General features: G+C 41.9%; 1 protein-coding gene and 1 long non-coding RNA gene across 2 annotated transcripts in view; one reads left to right on the top strand and one right to left on the bottom strand.

The window, feature by feature from the left end:
* vegfc (vascular endothelial growth factor c) overlaps positions 1-23,459 on the bottom strand; it is a 236,248-nt gene that overhangs the window by 200,960 nt on the left and 11,829 nt on the right. The gene's annotated exons all lie outside the window — the stretch shown is intronic.
* Positions 1-23,459, top strand: part of LOC148152000 (uncharacterized) — a 60,167-nt gene that overhangs the window by 26,563 nt on the left and 10,145 nt on the right. The window contains exon 3 of the long non-coding RNA XR_015750975.1: positions 23,132-23,251. This is a non-coding gene — a long non-coding RNA (uncharacterized LOC148152000). The remainder of the gene's footprint in view (positions 1-23,131; positions 23,252-23,459) is intronic.

Raw genomic sequence — 23,459 nt, 5'->3', positions numbered from 1 at the left:
CACAAACACACACACTCACACACACAAACACACATTCACACACATACAAACACATACACACACACAAACACACACACACAAACACACACACTCTCTCACACACACAAACGCACACACACACAAACACACACTCACACTCTCTCACACACACACTCTCCCACAAACACACATACACTAACACACAAACACACACACACAAACACTCACACACACACTCTCACACAAACACACACACACTGTCAAACACACTCACACTGTCAAACACACTCACACACACACACTCTCATACACAAACATACAAACACACACACACACGTTCTCATACACAAACACACACACTCACACAAACACTCACACACACACTCTCTCACACAAACACACACACACTGTCAAACACACACACTCTCAAACACACACACACACAAACGCACACACACACTCTCACACACAAACATACAAACACACAAACATACAAACACACAAAAACACACACACATTCTCTCACACAAACACACACTCACACAAACACAGTCACACAAACACTCACACACAAACATTCACACAAACACTCTCACACACAAATACACACACTCACTCTCACACACTCACACACTCACACTCACACGCACACACAAACTCACACTCTCTCACACACACACATAAACACACACTCACACTCACACACAAACACACTCACACATAAACACACACACTCACACTCACACACAAACACACACACACACTCACACACACACACACACAAACACACACACACACACACTCTCCCATAAACACACACACTCTCACATACTCACACACACTCTCCCATAAACACACACTCTCCCATAAACACACACACACCCTCCCATAAACACACACACACACTCACACACTCACACACACAAACTCTCACACACACACACAAACATACACACACACACTCACACTCTCACACACACACTCTCCCATAAACACACACACACTCTCACACACTCACACACACTCTCCCATAAACACACACACACTCTCAGACACTCACACACAATCTTCCATAAACATACACACACTCTCAGACACACACACAAACACACACAAACTCACACATACTCACAAGCACACACAAACTCACACACACTCACACACAAACATACACACACACACAAACACACACAAACTCACACAAACACTCACGCACACACACAAACACACACACACTCGCACACAAACACACACACTCACACAAACTCACACACACTCTCACACACAAACTCACACACACACTCTCACACAAAGAAACACACACACACTCACACACACAAACTCACACAAACACACACTCACGCACACAAACACACAGTCACACTCTCACACACTCTCCCACAAACACACAAATACTCACAAACACACACACAAACACTCACAAACACACACACAAACACTCACAAACACACACACTCACACACACATACACAAACACACACACATACACAAACACACACACATACACAAACACACACACTCACACACATACACACACAAACTCACACACACACAAACACATACACCCACACAAACACACACTCTCTCACACACAAGCACACACACACACAAACACACACACACAAACACACACACACAAACACACACTCTCACACACACACACAAGCTCACACTCACTCGCACACAAACACACACACTCTCGCACACAAACTCACACACACTCTCAAACAAACTCACACTCACACACGCAAACACACACTCTCACACTTATGTCTAAGGCACAATCAATTATTCTGAAATCCAGTAACTTGTAAGAAGTGCAGTAAAATGCTGGCTCATAGACGATAATGTGCTAAACAACTCTGGAAACATTAAACTAAGGTCAATACCCTTTCTTTCCAGCTGACATTTCTGCTCAACGTACACACACACTCTCACACACACACACACAAATACACACACTTTCACACTCACTCACACACTATCACACTCACACACGCTATCACACACTCACACACAAACACACACACACTCTCACACACACACACACACACACACTCTCACACACACACACACACGCACTCTCACACACACACTCTCACACAAACACTCACTCTCACACACACACTCACTCTCACACACACTCTCACACACACACTCTCACACAAACACCCTCACTCTCACAAACACACACACATTCACACACACACACTCTCCCACAAACACACACACACTCACATTCTCACACACACACTCTCCCACAAACACACACACTCACACACAGACTCACAAACACACACACTCTCTCACACACAAACACACACTCACACACACACAAACATACACGCTCACACAAACTCATACACACTCTCACACACACTCTCACACACAAACACACACACTCACACACATTCAAACACACACACACAAACACTCACACACACTCACACACACACTCACACACACACACACTCACACACACACTCACACTCACACACACACTCACACACACACTCACACACACACACACTCTCTCTCTCAAAATCAGCCCAGCTTTCAAAGCTTCTTACCCGGTGCTGTGTCAGTGTATTCATCACTCTTTGGGTTTACTTAATGCACTGCCAAAGAAATCTTTTAAGTAATTTTGACTGCATTTTTCCAGTGGATAATTGGCAATAAAAAAAGAAGAAATTACTATAAACTGGAATGAGCTATCTGAAAGGGTGCCTGCAAGCAGACTGAGGGACAGGTTTCAAACGGGAACTGGATGAAAACTTGACAGGAAAAAAGATAATCCAGGAGAAGAGTGGAATAGTGTGTTTAACTGGATGCTCTTTAAACGTGCCAGCGTAGGCAGGATGGGCTAGTCAATCTCTTTCTTGGCTGTACCATTGTATGATCCAACATTCTTGACCTGAGTGTCATTCTGCTGCTGGTGAAGATTCACATGATTTTGCCATTGCAATCCCATTTTGCAAAATTGAATGAAAAACACAAGTAGAAACCACATCAGAAAACTGGAGCAAGTGTAGGCCATTCAGCCCCTCGAGGCAGCTCCTCCGTTCGAGATCATGGATGATCATTCAACTCAATATCACATTCCTATTCCGTCCATCTATCCCTAGATGTCATTAGTATCTAGAAGTGTATTAATCGCTGTATGTACTTCCTCTATAACTGAGCATCTACAGATGTCTATGATGGAGAATTCTTAAGATTTACCACCCTTAGAATGAAATATTCCTCATCAGCTTCGTCCGAAATGGTTTGTTTCTTATTTTGGGACTGAGTGCCGTGATTGTGAACAACAGTCTGCATCAGAGGGAACAGCATCTCTGCATCTCCCCTTTGTATTCTTTGAGGGATTTTGTCAGGTTCTATTCACCTATCATTCATTGAAACATGCGCCAATACAGTCCCAATCTTTTCAAACACTCATCATAAGACAATCCACCAACCAGGGGTTTGTCTGGTGAACCTCTCCTGCACTCGGTCAAATTTCCTGATTTGGCAGTCATTCAGGATATATTCAAATAACAGATGGTCAAGTACTGAGTGTTAGATAGGATAAAGAATCACTGTTTTTAGTCATTCCAATTTTGAACTGTTCCTGCAATTAAAATCAAAAGGTGAATGGGATGAATATTTGAGAGGCTTTGCTCTGAACACTTTATCATTGTAGGAGAATACCCAAAGAAATGTGAATGCGATAATTTAGAAACCAAAACAGAAATTGCAGGAAAAATTCAACATGTCTAGCTGCAAAAACAGGGTTAATGTTTGAGGTCTAATGACCCCTTCTTCAGATTGAAATAGACACAAAACTGCTGGGTTTTTCCAGAAACTTCTGTTATGGCTTTGTTGCTGTAGTACAGAACGCCTACAGTGTGGAAGCAGGCAACTGGCCCATCAAGTCCTCTGAAGAGCACGTTACCCAAACCTGCACATTCCTGGACTCTGGACAATTTCCCCATGACCGATCCACCTAACCTGTGCATCTTTGGACTGGGGGAGGAAACTAGAGCACCCAGTGAAAACGCACACAGACACTGGGCAAACTCCACATAAACAGTTGCCTGAGGCTGGAATTGAAACCAGGCCCCTGGTACTCTGAAGTAGCAGTGCTTACCACTGAGCCCTAGCAAACAGGGAGAAACTGCTCCAACCCAGAAAAGGAGCAAGAATGAAAGATTTAACACGATTTGCAAAACAATCAAGAGAACGAAGACATTTTCACTCTGAGTACTTACAATATGGAATGTATTGCCTGCAAGTTTGGTGGAAGCATTTTCAATTGAGACATTCAAGAAGAAAATCATTTGGGTAAAAATAAGGGGGTGGGGAGAAGCAGGAGATTGGCACTAGGCAATGATGTTCATTGTAAGAGGTGGTGCAGGTACAATGAGCTGAATGGCCTTCTTTCTGCTCCATAACATTTCCATAATTCTGTGAATCCGAAATGGAGTGGCTGAAAGTAGATTCAATATTAATTTTCCAAAGGTTTTGGATGTCTAGTCGTCTTCAAAATAAAATGATTGCAAGGCAGGGTGAGGGTTGGAGGGGGTTTGGGGGGGTGGGGTCAGTGGTGGAGACTGGGGGTGAAGTGATCGTATACAAATAGTTCTTTCTTAGAACTGGCACAAGAGTACAAGCTAAATAGCATCTATCTGTGCTGTAAGATTCGATGAATCAACGCATTTCCAAAGTACTTTCACAGTTCATATAATGAAACTGATATTCTGGCAGACGACCATCAGACTGAAATAGTGCCAGACATTGAAGAGAGCTGCAGGTCATTGTAACCTTTTGTGTACCAAGTCTACTTTCAAAAGACCTTGGAAATCACTCAAGTTAAACTGCACTAATTAAGTGCAATGTTCAAAATCATTTTAGCAAAGGGATGGCTTAGACACTAAAGATGATGGCTTCCAACAAACACCAGCCTGTTCTTGTGCAGAGTATGAATGTTATCAGTAAAGTTATTTTTGAATCAACCTGTTCAGAGATGTTAATTCACTGTTTCGCAACAATTGTCTCCCAGCTTTGCTTGAAAGCACTGACTTGCTTTAAAGTATTGGTTCAGAAATGGCGGAAACACTCCAGCACCTTTCCCTTCATCATAAAGGACATGAGAGCGATGGTCAAGTAGTGGAGTGAATCCAGTCTACCGACATAATCCATGCCCACACCTATCCTGGGTTACTGGATAATGATCACAGGCAGCACTGACGATTTTGCTCTCCGCTGGGCCACAAAGGCCCAAGGCAGACCCTGCACCATCAGACTGGCATTTTTCCCAACCATTTGCACTCTTTGATTCAGGTGATGGCACCATCCCGCTTCTTACACCACTCACCCAATTGGGTAGAAAGTGAGGTCTGCAGATGCTGGAGATCAGAGCTGAAAATGTGTTGCTGGAAAAGCGCAGCAGGTCAGGCAGCATCCAGGGAACAGGAGAATCGATGTTTCGGGCATAAGCCCTTCCTGATTTCCTGAAGAAGGGCTTATGCCCGAAATCTCGATTCTCCTGTTCCCTGGATGCTGCCTGACCTGCTGCGCTTTTCCAGCAACACATTTTCAGCTCACCCAATTGGGTGGCAATGCTCTCATTTGGCTCTGTTCTTATCTATATCATCGCAAGCAGAGAATAGCTTCTCTTCCAGCCCGTGCACTGCTATTCTCTGGTGTTGCCCAGAGATCTGTTATTGGTGTCATTGCCTACCTCACCACCACCACCACCCTTAGCTTCCTCCATTGCCAGCATCCCCTCAGTACTATTTCACAGGGCAGAATTTGTTGGACTTAGAAGCTTCCTGGGCATTGACATCCATCTGCACAGTCTTCCTGGAGGCAGCCTCTCGGAGATCGACTCTGTGGGCTCCAACTGATTGGAACCAATTAGGGTGGGCTGTACAGGTAGCAAGGTCACTAGCAGACTAAGGCTGGAGATAGCCAGCAACCCAAACGGCAGAGACAGGTACAGCTCATGCAGGTGGGGCACTGCCCACTCTCTGAAAGATTGATCAAAGTTGTCAGGGTAGTGGGGACACGTCATAAAGATTGACTCCAGAATGAGAAGCATTCTCCACTTCGATTGCCTGACTTCGACCTCAGCAAGTAGTCCACGTGCTGGTGGGAAGATCATGGAACATGCCCCCATGTGGACATTTAACTAATAACGATTAGCTATCGTCATGGGAGATGATAGTGTAGAGGCAATGTCACTGAACAGGTAATCGCGAAGACCAGAATATTACTCTCAGGACATGGGTTCAAATCCTACCTTGGCAGCTAGTGGAATATGAATTTACCAAATGAATCTGGAAAATGAATTCAATGTCTGTAGTGGTGAGTATGAAACTACCACTGATTATTGTAAAAAAAAATTTGATTCATTCACCTTCCTTACGGAAGGAAATCTGCCACCATTAACTTGTCTGGCTTACTTGTGACTCCAGACCCACAACAATGTGGCTAACTGAAATGACCATCCAGTTCATGGGAATTTGGGAATGGGCAACAAATGGTGGTTTAGCCAATGAAGCCTGAATCCCAATGGAAATAGTAAAGAAAGAAACCAATTACGTGGGTAAGGCAAGTACCTATGTGGCTTGGCTTCAGGGAAGATCACTTTGAGATGGGAACATGTTAAGGAGTTGCACCAATGCAACATTTGATCATTTTGCTCTTATTTGCACCACATGACCAATTCTGCTGGGAATGGCAAGATTACCACTACAGTGTCTATCCGGATTTGTGTGGCCTGGCATCACACTGGTGTTAGTGGGAGCTTGCTATGTACAGAGTGGCGGTAGCAATGTTAACGATGACTGCACTCCAAATGGTACCAATTGGAGCGAGCAGAGGATGGGAAGGGCTCTACAGAATTGCAAGGATGCCATTTTTAAAAAAAAAGATTTGATCATTCATCAGCTAATCTTATCAAGCTATCAAAAGCCCTCATCACCGTGGGTAAGTCAAATCCCCTTTTATTCATGCACAATATGAGGGCGTCCCTGACACTCTCACTCCCTTTTGCTACTGTGCAAAGAACCATAATACAAGGCAAGCACAAGTCTGTAATAAATTTATTGCCCTTTTCTAATTGCCCAGAGGGCAGTTAAGAGTCAACCATATTGCTGTGGGTCAGACCAGGTAGAGGATGACAGTTTCCTTCCCCTAAGGATGTGAGCGAACAAGATGAGTGTTTTTCCAACAAAGAATTCATGGGCATCATTAGATATGGAATTCTCATTTTTCTTTCCCATTGAATTCAAATTCCACCATCCGCCTATTGGGGTTCAAACTCAGGTCTCCTGGGACTCTGGATTCACAGCCCTGCAACAATGCCACGAGGCCATTGCCTCACGTTTCGTTGTTGATATGGGAAAATGAGAGGCAGAATAATCAGGTACACCAGAAAGCAAGACTGAACACTGATCAACTTGCAAAGCTAAAACCATCCAGTTTTTCACAGGATGAAAGGATCACTGAAACGAGTTAATAACTTATCTGTATTTTATGACAGCTGCTCAAATTCTAGTGGGAAAACTCACTCGCTGTCATCATGGGGGCCCTGTCAATGGAAGGAAACATTTTTGACAGCAAGACTTAGGCTTTGTTGACCATTTGGTAGAATTGGAGGTAGGATGGATACAAACTAGGACTCATTGTATAACTGAAAGCGTACCAAAGTTTGATTTTCTCAAAAGCAATGATTTAATAAGCAGCGCTGTTCAGCTGATGGTGACAGCACAAGTTGCTGTGGAATTTCAAGCATCGTGAATGTTCAGAGCCCTGACGTATCCTTGCATGGAGAGAGGGAAAGATCAAAGGGGAACATTCTCATTACTTCTTGGAGGAGAGAAAGGAAGCTGGCATCAAATAGTTTCTGTGAAAATGTGGGTTCACAACTTGAATTCATGTTTTAAAATCAAACTATTCATCCACAATCCCTGCTGCTACTTTTCAAGGAACCATAACACAAGGGAAGCACAAATCTGTAATAAATTCTTGCAAAGTCCCTTCATTTTACATGTCCCAGGGTTGAAGCACTGTGTAACTGAATGTATTCAGGATAATCCAGGAAACAAACACTGGAAGTGCAAGCAGGTCACCCAAGCTGGCAAAGCATTATAATATCAATGGAGAGGCCACAACAATCCAATGTTGGTCATAGACAGCCGGCCATCATTTACCAGCAGGGAATTCAAGTACTTCCAAAGGTAGAATGGCATTCAGCATATCCACACCATCCATCATCCAATGGTCTGGGAAAAGAGCAATCCAAACTTTGAAGGCAGTGTCGAACAGTGTGGTGCTGGAAAAGCACAGCCGGTCAGGCAGCATCCGAGGAGCAGGAGAATCGACGTTTTGGGCATAAGCCCTTCATCAGCAACGAGGCCCAAGGGGACTGACAGATAAATGGTAGGGGGGACGGGGCTAGGGGGAAGGTAGCTGGGAATGGGACAGATAGATGAAGGTGGGGGAGAAGGTGATAGGTCAGAGAGGAGGGTGGAACGGATAGGTGTGAAGGAAGATGGACAGGTAGGACAGCTCAAGAGGGTGGTGTCGAGTTGGAGCATTGGATCTGGAATAAGGTGGGGGGGGGGGAGGAAATGAGGAAGCTGGTGAAATCCACATTAATCCTGTGTGGTTGCAGGGTCCCAAGGCAGAGGATGAGGCGTTCTTGTCTGCCACAATAAGAATAGAGTACATTTCTCCCAAGAAGCTCCAGGCACAAGAGGTGAGCTCCTGTGTGTTACACACAGCCCATGTCCAACACCGAGTCAGAGGAGCTTGACCCAGTGCTAAAAAAACACAGGGAGGTGCTACAAGAGAAAGGACCAGCCTGTGAGTGGGACGGATGTAGTAATTGTAACAAAATCAGCCAGGTGGACCCAATAAAATAAGAGTTCCCCAACTGGGGCTGTTAAACTGGTCCTTGCTGACAGATTAAAAAAAAGGAGTGTCAAACATTCTGACACTCAGAGCTTCCTCTGAGGGAACTGAACCAGTGTCAAAGACTTTCCATGTGTAATTTAAGGTTGACTTGGCGACAGGATATCAGCATCTGTGGAGTTATTTCATATGAAAGAGATCTATTTATGCCTACTCTACTTTCCATTAGCCAGCTAATCTTCTATTCATGCAAATATGTTATCCACTACCCTGTGAGCTTTTATTTTTTTTAAAACCTTTGACGTAGCACCTTATCAAATATCTTCTAGAAATCAAAATACAGTGCCTACTACTTGCTCTTTATCCACGTTAATTCCTCAAAGAATTCCAATACATTGGTTAAATACAATTCCCCTTTTACAAAATTATGCTGACTCTGCCTGATTATCTTGAACTTTTCTAAGTTGTGAAAAGTTATGCTAATAATAGTTTCTAACTGACAGTCGTTCAATAATATAAAACTTGAGTTCTGTTGAAAATAGACACATTTTTTTCCAAGCCTTTCATCTTGCATTCACGAAGACAATTTACAAGAATACTAATTCAAGGAGAAAGCTACCATTTATACTGTATGGGTTGTTGCTGATTGGTTGACAAGTGGACTCTGATTGGTACAGGTATTGCCATGAAAAGATCAATAATGATTGGCTCAGTGATTAGCACTGCTGCCTCGCAGCACCAGGGATTTGGGTTCGATTCCAGCCTCAGGCGACTGTCTGTGCAGAGTTTACATATTCTCCCCATGTCTGTGTGGGTTTCCTCCAGGTGCCTTGATTTCCTTGCACAGACCAAAGACGTTCAGGTTAGGAGGATTGGTCATGCTAAATTGTCCACAGTGCCCAGGGATATGCAGGCGAGGTGAATTATCCATGGGAAATGTGGCGTAATGGGTGGGGCTGCGTGGGATGTTCATCAGGTGTGTACTCAATGAGTTGAACATAGAACATAGAACAATACAGCGCAGAACAGGCCCTTCGGCCCTCGATGTTGTGCCGACCTATGAACTATTCCCCTACCCTATCCCAAAATCATCCATGTGCTTTACTAAGGATTGTTTAAATCTCCCTAATGTGGCTGAGTTGACTACATTGGCAGGTAGGGCATTCCATGCCCTTACCACTCTCTGTGTAAAGAACCTGCCTCTGACATCTGTCTTAAATCTATCACCCCTCAATATGTAGCTATGCCCCCTTGTACAATCTGATGTCATCATCCGAGGAAAAAGACTTTCACTGTCTACCCTATCTAATCCTCTGATCATCTTGTATGTCTCTATCAAATCCCCCCTTAGCCTTCTTCATTCCAATGAGAACAGACCCAAGTCTCTCAGCCTGAATGGGTTCCTCCTGAGTGTTGGGATTCTATTCTATGATTTGACAGTTAATTCCTACCAAGTTCTGTTTAAACTTGCAGAACAGTATCCAACATTAGTTGCAATTCTGCAATTGGACAGGTAATCCTAAATACACAAAGGAATTCTGTTGACAACTGATTTAGAATTGTCAACCACATTCAGTACAGTGTACATGTGTATTGGATGCTACATTTGTTAATCGATAGGACTCGGCCCTTTGCTGAAAAATTAACCTGTATAACCATGCCTGTTTCAACTGCACAAAATAGGTGACAGCCACTTCACTGCTTCACTTCAATGACTAATCAGAGCCAACCTGCTTGAGTTAAAATTTAAATAAAGTGAGGGAACTAATCGTCAATCATCCTTAATGGGTGTTTTCTCAATGGCAACTCATCCACCAATCAAAATCCACTGGCCAAAAAATCAGGAATCCCTTTTCCTGCAGTTTAAAGGTCAGTTTTCCTCTTGAGGTGATAGTCTTGCAAATTGCCCTGATGAGTGCAAAGATCATCAAAATCCTTTTTCAGCGAAACTCAAGTTTCTAACATCTTCTTATAACAGATATTAGGATAACTAGCTTATATTTTCGCAGATTTCTCTGACACTCCTTTTTTTGAAGATAGAAGTTACATTTGCTATTTTTCACAATCTAATGGAAGCTTCATCTGGGAAACATAAAGCAACGCATCAACAATCTGACTAGCCATTTCTGTCTAAGAGACTAACATGAAGTCCATTCAGACCTGTCAACCCGCAGTGTCATTTCTGTAGCATTGGTTCAGAGTCAAATATTACTCCCCATTCTTTAGTAGAATACCACATGATATTTGGCTTGTACCTTGGGAAAGGGGGGCAGGGTGAAGAGCAGGAAATTGCTTCAACAACTCATCTGAAAGACATCAATTGCAACAGTTATAGCCATCCCTCAGTACTAAACTGGGATTATGAACTTTGCCTATTGTGCGGAGGTCTCTAGAGCGGGACTTGAACCTATGACCTGTCTAACTCAGAGGTGAGACCACTACCCACACAGCTAATGCTAATTTTAACACTGCTGTGCTGCTGAGCTCTGCTCTTTGTCCCTGTGGTCCTGACTGGCACAGCTAGAATACCAGACCTATAAGCCACACAAATCAAAAACTGACCTCAATATTGTCTCAGTGATCAGCAACAGAATGAATGAACACAAACAGCTAAAGGCTAAACTATTTGATTGATTGCTTTCCCAACACAGCGGCAGAGAAGAGTACAGGAAAAATGTCATTCCAGCTGTCTTCAATTCTCTCTGTGACTTTGAAACAATGAGGAGTTGTGCAGCAATTCTAGTGCACCAAACAATAGCTGGTTAAATTCTTAATTACGCAAACAAAATCTCCACATAGCACATGCAGTTGTGGTTGATGTCCCATTCAAAAAATCTACATCAATTATACTGAACACCAGAAATAGCCTTGACGCCACTATCATTAGATTTCCTGATACGTCAGTCTCTTCTGATCTCTTCATCAATCTCATATGCATGTCAATCATTTCACAAGATAAATCCTTGGGCTTATGAAATGGGCCTAATTAAAGCATGATTTGTACTAAATGACCTTATGCCAGGTTGAGAGATGTAAAACTCATTACTTTAAAAAGTCATTCCAGAGTCAATTATCAATGACATCTTGCATTCCGGTGCCTGGATCAACATCACAATGTGGCAATCATTTTAATGGAGTTTGACAGTCTGCTATAAATAAAATGAGGGGCATGAGTTGAAGGCTTATCACTTTCATTAAGCTTTAACAGCATCAGGTCTCTCCATTCCCTGCTCTGTGACTTAGAAGTCACTAGAGATGACAATTGTGTCTGCTGTTCAAAGCACCACAATGTCCACAAAGGGCTGTCAGATGTCGCTAAAAGGTAGGCAATGTGCACTTGTAAAGGTGTCATACCTAGCCCAGTTTGTTGACAGTGCTAATCCAACCTGTTAGGGGGCCTTGAATGCTCTGATGCTCTGCAATCTTGCATGGAACCTCTGCTGGTGACCATCCTTGACAGCAAACCATGAACTGGATGCCGGCAATTTCTCCATTAGTACAACCAACAGTCAAAGTTCATTGCCAGAGACAAGCATTCGTGAAACCTCCCCAATACCATTGAGTCATACCATTTAATTATGGGAGTAAAGGGGAAACACTGTCGGGTAGGCTGCTGGAAGCAAAGATAATAAATAATTAAAAGAAAGTGTATCTGTAATAGAGGGAATTAAACTTGGAAGGCTTTGGCAATAGAAAGGGAAAATGGTACTCCCTTGGCAGACACCACTTCAATGGTCTGAATGACCTCTTCGTTGAAGACTCTATTAAGATCCTATTTATACCCAACATCCGACATCACCACTCTGTGCTGAGATAATGGCTTTCTGCCAATCCTTGGTTCAGCGTGTAAACACAAATTGTAGCTCCCTCAGTGTCCCAGCACAGACAGGAATGCAGCCTACCATGTCCCCAGTGTGAATGGTTCACATGGGGATGAGTGCTTAAAAAAAGAAGCTACGAAGGTAAATTGTTGAAAATCACTTGTGCAGCAAATGGAAAAAAAAGTAGCTTGATTCTAAGCAAAAAGATTCAGTTTGAAATAGTAATTGTGTCTATAATTCTGCCAGCAGATGACCAAACTTAAGATAAAGTTAAAAATCACACAACACCAGGTTATAGTCCAACAGGTTTATTTGGAAGCACTAGCTTCTGAGGCAGTGCCTCAAAAACTAGCGTTCCAAATAAACCTGTTGGACTATAACCTGGTGTTGTGTGATTTTTAACTTTGTCCACTCCAGTCCAACACTAGGACCTCCAAATCATACTTCAGATAGGAACACACCTCTCTTAATAATAATTCCAGCACTGTTCTAATTTAAATTATCCCTCAACAATTTTATTCATATTTCCAATCTGACTTAAAGTAACAATTAATGACTGATTTCAATGTAATGTCTTGGTTTTTAGACCATGTAATGTAGGGTTTTAATATAAATAGTGATATATGTCACTTTCTTGCATCTGCTATGGGGTGAAGATTTATGCTTGAAAGTGAAGGTGGTTATCCTTTTTTGACAAATTACAGGCACCAGGTAAAGTGGCTACATACATAGAAACAAAAGAATTAGGTGCAGGAGTAGGCTATTCAGCCCCTCGAGCCTGTTCCGTCATTCAAAAAGATGACTGGTCAGATTGTACCTCAAGTCTGCATTTCCACCTCCCCTGATAACTTTCACCTTCTTGCTTAACAAGAATTTATTCTGATACCAATGCTCTGCACTGCAGAAATTCACTAAAGATCCTTGCACAGGACCTTCCAAATCCACAAGCACTTACACCTAGAAATAAAAGGGCAGCAATACCTGGGAACACCTGCAGGTTCCCCTCCAATCCACTCACCAACCTAACTTGGAAATATATCACCATTCCTTTAGTGTCACTGGATCAAAATCCTAGAATTCCCTCCCAAAAGGCATTGTGGATCAACTTACAGCAGGTGGCCTGCAGCGGTTCAACAAAGTGGCTCACAACCTCAAAGGCAGCTCGGGTTGGGCATTAAATGCTAGCCAGCCAGTGACACCCACAATGCAATGAACTTCCTTAAAAACATTCAAAGGCTTAGCTTCCACCATACTTTCAGGAGGAGTTACAAACACATAAACCACTAAGAGAAAGAATTATCTCTTCTTAAAATGGGCAACCCTTGATTTTGAAGCAGTGCACCATGGTTCAGAATTGCCCATTAAGTGAAACATCCTTTCCATAACAACCCTGTTAAGAACCCTCAGGATTTAATATGTTCCAAAAAGTTACCTCTTGTTCTTCTAAATCCAGAAGATAAAAGCCTTGCCTGTCCAATCTTTCCATTCAAGACAACCCATTTATTTCAGGTATTAATCTTCTAAAACTTCTCCAACCTGCCTTCAATACATTGACATTACTCCTTAATTAAGGTGACTAATGCTGTGTACAGTACTCCACATGTGGTGTCACCAGTGCCCTGTAAACCTGCAGTGCAATATCCTTACTTTTGTTCTCAATTCTTTTCGCAATAAACAATAACATCCTATAAGCTTTCTTGATTACTCGCTATACTGTCATACTAACATTTGTGACTCATGAACAATGACACCCAGCTCTGCATTCCAGAGCTCTGCAATCTCTCACCATTTAGATAACTTGCTTTTTCTTTTGTATTCTCCCTGCCAAAATAGGCAATTTCACATTTTCACACATTGTACTTCATTTATCACGTCTTTTCCCACTCATGTAATCTATCTATAGTTTTTGTAGCCTCTTTATGTCCTCTTCACAACTCACTTGACTTCCTGTCTTTGTGTCATCAGCAAACTAGGCAAGGTTATCTTCAGCCCCTTCTTCTAAGTAACTTTAATAAATTGTGAACAGTTGAGGTCACAACACTGGTCCCTGAAGCACAGCACTCATCATATCTTGCCAACCTGAGAAATATTCATTTCTGCCAATTCATTGCTTCGTGTTATCCTGCCAATGTTCTGTTCATTCCAGTATGTTACCAACTATACCATAAGCATTTATGTTCTACAATAACCTTTGATGTGGCAGCTTGTCAAATGCCTTCTGAAAATTTAAGTACAGAGTATCTTCCCCTCCCCTACTATTCTTCCCTCCATCCCACTCTGACCCAATTTCTCCATTTGTGGCTCTGCAGTTTTGTTTGATTACTCCCGATGGGGGGTTTGACTGCAGTAAATGTGCAATATGAAGATAAGCTGAAGCTGGATGTGATAAAAAGCTCAGCAGGTTTGGCAGCCTCTGTGGAGAGAAATCAGAGTTAACGTTTCCAGTCAAGTATCCCTTCCTCAGAACATGATCATGTTGCTGCTTTGTGGAACCTAATTGGCTCTCCACATCACAACAAATGTTGAGAAAAATACTTTCTTTGCTGCAAGTCAACTTGAGATGCTTTAAGAAAAGAATGATGTGAATACAAATGCAAAGTTTTCTCTCTATATATGGGATTTCCATTTCCCATATAGCAACGCTCATTGATCTCTGGACTGAGATTGGAAATTTACTGTTAATTATTACAACATTGATGTTTGGCTCATATTTGAGTCTGATAGACAAAGGAGGCATAGGAGATAACTTTCCACAGTAATAGCCCCTCTTACACTGCCATAATTTTGGCAGAGTCCTGGGAACATCTCATAGTGAGGAATCAAACTGATGATCAACACCCGAAGGTTCCACAGCCATTCAAAGAAATTGAATTATCTTTAAACACTTAAGCTCTTTTCACAAGTGTTAATTTAGTCCTATGCTCCACCCTTAGTTATATGAGTTCACTCCCATATCTTGCCTTCAACTTACAGCTCTTCAATGCTTCACGTCTTACAGAAGCAGGTGCCTATTCTTTTCTTATGACGTAATATCTTCCAACATACAATATATTCTTTCTAGTTCAAAAGCCTCTTCATTCAAATTATTGGTTAATTGCATTTTTGCCGAACATGCAAAAAAAAACCTAAATGCTGCTTAATTAAATTGCTTCATTCGAAAAACTTTTTAATACAAATGTTGTCGTACAATGAGGCTTTGAATTAACAGTGGACTGTATTGTGTTCACTACATAGAAGCATTGAAATTTCAACAAATAGGAGTCAGTGTCATCCATCATGTTCGCTTGGGTACTGACTTTCTGACCAGAGTTAACCACTGTAATCTCATTTCCTAGCCTTTTTCCCATACCTTTTACAGCTTAATCCAAGTTTCCACACACAGCAGTATTTAAAGTCTAGTTGTGGAAATGTGCATATACAGTCGTGTATTTTTATACCTCAGCTTTCATATTTTAGGAGATAATCTCTAACAGGCGATCCTCAAGAGATTAGAATGAATTTGAGATTTGTGAAAATTAAGTTACTGGAAAGGTTGATCACATTTTTAGTCTTACCCAATTAATACACAGTATTGTTCTAGAAAGGAATTCATTACCATCGACAAAATCCAAGATTTCAATAGGCAGAATTTATTAAAAAGGCAGCATGATTTCAACAATTGACAAAGTTATGAGAGGCAGGGAAGGAATGAAAATTGATAATTTATACTTTGGTAAAATGTACTAGTTTTCTCGCTGGGAAAAGTGGGACCTGGCAAAAAAACTGTAATGTGCTTTCAGTCAGCATGTTGAAAATGGCTTTCTGCAGGAATGTTTGATCTTGGAAAATTAGACCATCTGCCATGATGAAAGGATTTAAAGTCTGCTGAAGTAATGAGCTTCTTGAACTTTGGATGACTTACATAGGCAAAATTCTGAATTGGGAACAGCAAGATATGATATCATCTGGTGTGAGTACCAATTAACCTGCTCGTACATTTTTAACGTACTTAAAACAGCCAGTGCCCAGGGCTCCTTACGTGCTAAGGCAATACAAGACTCTAGAGTAGAGCGCAACACAAACTGTATTCCATTGTACGTTGCGCATCATGTAAGTGACAAAAGAGGGGTGGTGTGGTGTGCCAATGGGTTTGAATCCCACCATAGCATTCAATAAAAATCTGGAGTTAAATTATGACTAAAAACCATTGTTGAATGTAAATAATTCCCCATTGGATTCACTAAGGCTCTTTAGCAAAGGAATGCTGCCATCCTTCCTGTTCAATATGTGACTCGGACCTACTTCAGTGTGGTTGACTCTGAAATTGTCAATGACATGTCCTGGCAAGCACCTCATCTCAAGGGTAATGAGGGATGGGCAATGACTGCTGGCCCAGTCAGTGATTCCCACAATCTGTGACTAAACAAAAATAAAACACGGTGTTTGATGGGTCATAGATAGTGCAATATAGAAATTAGGAAGAGCTCATATATATTTTGTGCCTTGGAGGATATCCCACAAAGTACTTATTAACTAAAGTCACTGTTGTAATGTAAGAATAGGTAGCCAATTTAGACACAGCCAGATGCGTGAACAGCAATGGGTCAGATTGAGGTAGACTATAGGCCAGGATACCATAGGACAATGCTTCCTAAGCCATCTACCACAGCAGATTGCCAAGAGTAGTTGCAATCATTAAGTCATTTTATTAAGCAACGTAAATTTTTAATTAATTTAGAAATGTTTTAAAATGTCAATATTTATTTATTTTCTCCTTGACATCCTGTATAACAGTAATTTCTGCCTATTTCCATCAGGGCTTATCAGAATGTCTGCCTTATTTAGATGCCACAATGGTTTTTTAAGAATCCTATGCCCGAGGCATTCCTGTGGTAATGATCACGTGATTACTTTTAAGTCAGTGTAACATCACCATCAACCAATCAAATGTGCCAGTATACAGTTATTCCAAGGAGGCCTTTGTATGAGACTGAAGCTTTGAATTCCATTACCAAAATGGAAGGTTGTCACTCTGAGTTTATTGGTAGTCTTTCATATGGTGTTGCTGATGTTGGCAGGGCTTGCAAAATTAATTTTCATAGCAAAGAACTGAAGTTTACCTTTCTTCTTGAAGAAAAAGTTAGTTAATAACATGTAAAACAATAGCTACAATGTAAATTAAGGGAATCCAGACTTTCTGTATTGAGGGCCACATTAATCAACAGGTAATAAATAACAGGATATATATACAAACACAATGTAACCTGACATCAAGCAGGATTATGTGAAAACACATTGCCTATGATAGTAAAAGTTAAAAATCTCACAACACCAGGTCATAGTCCAACAGGTTTATCTGAAAGTACAAACTTTTGAAGTGCTGTTCCTTCATCAGGTAGCTGATGAAGGAGCAGCACCCCAAAAGGTTGTATTTTCAAATAAACCTGTTGGACTATAGCCTGGTGTGTGATTTTTAAATTTGTCCACCCCAGTTCAACAGTGGCACCTCCACATTATGATAGTAAAAGTAAAGTCACCATTGTCCCATCAGAGCACAGGACTGCTCTCTCTTTGCAGAGTTATGACCAATGGTGGTTTAACATGAGGATTATCATCATCATCAAAGATAAAGTCACCATAGTTCTGCTCTCTTATTACAGAGAGAAAACTACTCGTGTGTTTAACCTGTGAATCACCATGCCTTGGGTAAGGAGCAAGACTGAGAAGGAGGGATCTTTATGATAACCTCAGCTGGTGTAGGGATTGGACCTGTATCACTCTGCATTGCAAAACAGCCAGTCAGCTAACCAACCACTGATATAACAACATTAACTCTGTTACTCACAACAGATTTTGTCTGCAATGTTTTATGTGAGGTGGGTAGCTGAAACGTGGCCGTCAGTATCTGGATGATATCAGGTTTGAGATGTGCGGTTGCGAGTCGCAAAATGTCATCGAGGTGGACATGGTTAAGATTGATTGCATTGACTTTGTTTAAAGTCAGTGTAGAAAAGGCTTGTTTGCATGTATATGTCAAAGTAAACAAACTCAGCGGTTTTTTTGTGCGTGCGTCATTTCAATTGGAGAAACTACATCTTGTCCACATAACTGTAAAATGCTGCCAAAGGGAGCTGCTGTTGGCGGCTGCAGGGAATGTCATCAAGCTGTAGTTTGGACATACTTAATTCAAATAATTATGTTCATTGCATGTTTTACATACAGTGCTTACAGGCTCCCATCCCATAGTAAAATTAAGCAGGGGTTCCAAGCAAACAGAAACAACATCTCTCCACAAAGCTTGCCACTTACCTCCAAAAGAGCATCAGTTACTACAAAACGTTGTAAGAACAGAATGCAAACCTAACCTTTCTCATGAGACAACCAGCAAAAGTATCTATCTCCCTCAAGCAGCCAGCTACAATGTTGCCAGATTGATTGCCAAAGCAAAAAAGCCTCATGCAATTGCTGAAACTCTCATTCTATTAGCTTGCCAGGAAATTGTCTACACTCTGATCAGCAAAGAAGCAGCAAAAGCAGCAAGCGTCCCACATTCATATAGGCCCATCAATAGGAGCACTGCAGCCATCTTGTAGGACATAGAAGCAACGGTGATCCAGAAAATATATAGGTCAATTTTCCCGGTAGCCTGATGAATCTACAGGCATTGACAGCTGTGCACAGCTGATTGCTGTTGTTCAGCTTGCTGAGGAGGATAGCTTGAAAGGGCATTACTTATTTTTCAAAGAGCTTCCATAGCAAACAACAGAGAAAGAAACTTTCAGACTGACCAACGAGTACTTAAAACAAATGGAATTGCACAGGACTTCCTAAACACGTGAACTACAGTGCAATGACAGGGAATATGAAAGGCTTTGTGTCCAAAGTACAATGTGGAAAAACCAAAGGTTCAAATATCTTGCTGCTTTCTTGACAGGGAAGATCTCGTGTCATATAGCTTGCCAGCTACATGTGAAAATTATCAACTTCAACTATTACAGCTCTTTTCAGTTCTATGTGAAGAAATGGGAGTATAGTACTGCCGGCGCATTTGAGAGGCTAAGAGCTTAAAAATGTGTTGCTGGAAGAGAGCAGCAGGTCAGGCAGCATCAAAGGGGAATCGACGTTTCGGGCATAAGCTGCTGCTTGACCTGCTGCGCTCTTCCAGCAACACATTTTTAAGCTCTGATCCCCAGCATCTGCAGTCCTCACTTTTTCCGCACTCAAGAGGCACAAAGTTCTGTCAACTGTTTATGAACTGAAGGGAGAATTGAGATGATTCATGTACAATGAGTCCCAGCATCTGTTATAAGATAAATACTTGCTGGGAAAACTGGCCTCCTTCACTGATGCATTAGATCACTTGAATTAGCAAAATCAGAGGCTGCAAGGACACAACAGGAATACAGGGGAACCTCGATTATCCGAACGAGATGGGCAGGCACTATTTCGTTCAGATATTTGATTATTCGATTAACTGAATGCCTCTGCTCTGGGGCTCAGAGTTTTCTGAAGTTTCCTTTTTCCTCGGTCTGACTGCCTTGCTCCCTCTCTCTGTGTCAGGAATTGTTTCTGAGCAGAGACACACTTGCGTGTAAGGGAGCTGCAGCATTGCTGAAGCCTCCCCCCCCTTCCCCACACACACACACACACACACACACACGCACTTGCTAAGTCCACTCCCCGTTCAGGAGACTAGGCAGCAGCACATTGCTCGAGAGAGAAGGTGGGCAGTCAGTCATTTGGAGATGGTGCCTGGGTTTCCATCGATGTCCAGGACTGTCCTCCACAACATTTCAGTAAGCCAGGTTCATTTTAATCATTGTAAACAAAAGATGCGATCAGTGTTGGAAACACTTCTTTGATGTAATGTTTCTATCGGGACCTTGAGATCTTCTTCAGATAATCCGAAATTCGGATAATCAATATTTGGATAATCGAGGTTCCTCTGTGTACCGACATCCACAGAACGATTAAATGGATTCAAATTAAAACTGCAACTTTGGACAGGAGAGTTTGAGTTTGAAAGGTTAAATATTCTACAAGTTTAAACCCAGATAAAACATTACTCTCACCTGTGGAGCAACATTTAAGCTCACTTCAAGATAAGCTCAGGTATTATTTCAAATCATCTGGGATTTATAGAAACATAGAAAATAGGTGCAGGAGTAGGCCAGTTGGCTATTCAAGCCTGCACCACCATGTAATAAAATCGTGGCTGATTATGCAATCTCGGTATCCCACTCCCGCTCTCTCTCCACACCCCTTGATCCCTTTCGCCACAAGGGCCACATCTGGGTCCCTCTTGAATATAACTAATGAACTGGCCCCAACAGCTTCCTGTGGGAGAGAACTGTACAGGTTCACAACTCTGAGTGAAGAAATTCTTCCTCATCTCAATCCTGAATAGCTTACCCCTTATTCTTAGACTGTGAGCTCCAGTTCTGGACTTCCCCAACATCAGGAATGTTCTTCCCATATCTAGCCTGTCCAGTCCGATCAGGATTTTATGTTTCTATGTTTCTAAATTCCAGCATATCCGAGCCCAATCGATCCAATCTTTCCTCAGACATCAGTCCTGCTATCACAGTCTGACGAACCTTCGCTGGACTCTCTCAAAAACACGAATGTCCTGTCAGATTGAAAATCAATATGCAGCATCTTTCAAGAATTAACTGTGAGTTTCTCTTTGAAAGACAAGATCTCAGGAATGGCTGCAACCTTGATCTCAAATTCAGATAGATTCTATTGAATCAATTCTGGCTGCAAATGGGAAAAGAAAATCCTTTTATCTCAAATCAAGCAATAATTGTCCAGCTACCATTTTCTACCACCCACCGTTATGAACTTGATTTTTCTACCCTGTCATCTCACAAGAATCAGAAGGGATTATGTTTGCAGAGTATGTCATTCTTTTCAGCTTTGAACCAAACATTAAATGGTGATGTTTATTGAAACAGCCTCATATTTCACATTGAAATTCTGGTCAAAAAGTAGTCTACCATTTCTTATGAAACTTGCAACAAATAATGTATATTTCAGTTTGAAATAAACATTATTTGTTGCAATATCAATGCTGATTATTTTAAAAGCATTTGGTGTGCCATGCAAAGTTTGGGAGTGCTGAAAAGGAGCCACAAGATGAAAGCACTGTCATGGATTCAAGGCGACAAACAATACTAAACGAAAAGATCAAAGCGACACCCTCCTCCTGTCAATAAAACAGAAAATGCTGGAGCAACTCAGCAAGTCTGGCAGTGTCTGTGGAGAAAGAAACAGAGTTACATTCCAAAACCAATTACTCTTCTTCGTAATTGGAGGAGGTTGGAAAATTTTGTTTCTTTATGTTGCTGATGAGAAGAGGACGAAGAGGAACAAGTGGCACAGATAGAGAGGGGTGTCCAGAGCAAAAGACCAAATCCTAATGGCTGTAAAGGAGTGACAGAGATGCTGGATAAATAGAAAAAAATGGATCAAATCTTTTGCAAGCAAAGCCAACAAGACAAAAACAAGACACAGGATCTGCTGGGGGCAGTGTAATCAAAATAGAAGGCAATGTACATGCTCTACAGATATTGAACACAACATTGAAGGCTATGAGGTACCCACGTGGAAAATGAGGTACTGTTCCACCAGATTGTGTTAAGCTTCAATGGTAGTTTGCAGCTGGCCTAGGACAGGAACGTTAGTATGGCAGCAAGATGGCTTATTGAAATGGCAAGTGACTGAAAGTTCGGGGTCATTTTTAAAGTGGTCACACAGTCTATGTTTGGTCTCATACAATGCAAAGGAGACCACATTGTGAGCAGTTTCTGCAACAGACCAGATTAAAAGAAGTCCCAAGAAAATGCTGCTTCACCTGAAAGGTGTGTTTGGGATCTTAGACAGCGAGTAGAGAGGTAAATGGCAAGTATTACGCCTTCTGCGTTTGCATGGCAAGGTGTTTTGTGGTGATGAAGTCTTAGGAGTGATGGAGGAGTGAACCAGGTTGAATCAGGGAGTGGTGGGAATCTTGGACTCTCTCATGAGATAGCCTATTAGAGATTCTGCTTCCTTCAGGACTCAATATTGAGTTCAATAATTTTAGGGTCTGAGCACCTTCCCCCATGTCCTTACCCCAACCTCTACACACTAGGTCTTGACATCACATTGGCTGCTGTCACAACCAACCCACCGTCAGCCACTAATGGCACCTATTAGCAACTATTGTTTCTGCTCGGCTGACCTTTGTCTGCCCAACTATGTTTTCTCTCTGTCTCTCTAGGCTCCATCTCCCCCTGTTGTTTATTCTTCTCCTTCCCCCCAACCCCCCCCCCCCCCCCCCCCCCCCTCCCCACCCCATCTTCAGCATATATACCAATTTTTCCTGGCTAAAATCAGTTCTGAAGAAGGGTCACTGGACCCAAAACATTAACTCTGCTTTCTCTCCACAGACGCTGCCAGACCTGCCGAGTTTCTCTAGCTGTTTCTGGTTTTGAAGTCTATTGAAGTTATTGATCAAATGAAAACATCAAGGAGGAGGTTGACAGACGTTTGACTGTAAAGATATTGAGGTATTAAGAAATCAAGACTTGGAGATGAATTTGAGATCAGGCATGATCTGAATAAATGACTAGGCAGGCTCTAGGAACATTAAGTGGCCTTCTCCTCTTCTTATCTTCCTACAATCTGCAATACTTCAGCCAGAAGCTGCTTTAAACAATTTCCTGTGCAGATAAAACATGAAAATTTGATGCTTGCAAGTCCAGGCTGCTACCCAGA

Source organism: Chiloscyllium plagiosum, unplaced genomic scaffold (genome assembly GCF_037043375.1).
Source record: "Chiloscyllium plagiosum isolate Xiang-an unplaced genomic scaffold, Cpla_swu_hap1 HiC_scaffold_2, whole genome shotgun sequence".
Lineage (NCBI taxonomy): Eukaryota > Metazoa > Chordata > Chondrichthyes > Orectolobiformes > Hemiscylliidae > Chiloscyllium > Chiloscyllium plagiosum.
The sequence above is the reverse complement of the archived record's forward strand: the minus strand, read 5'-3'. Positions and strand labels throughout refer to the sequence as shown.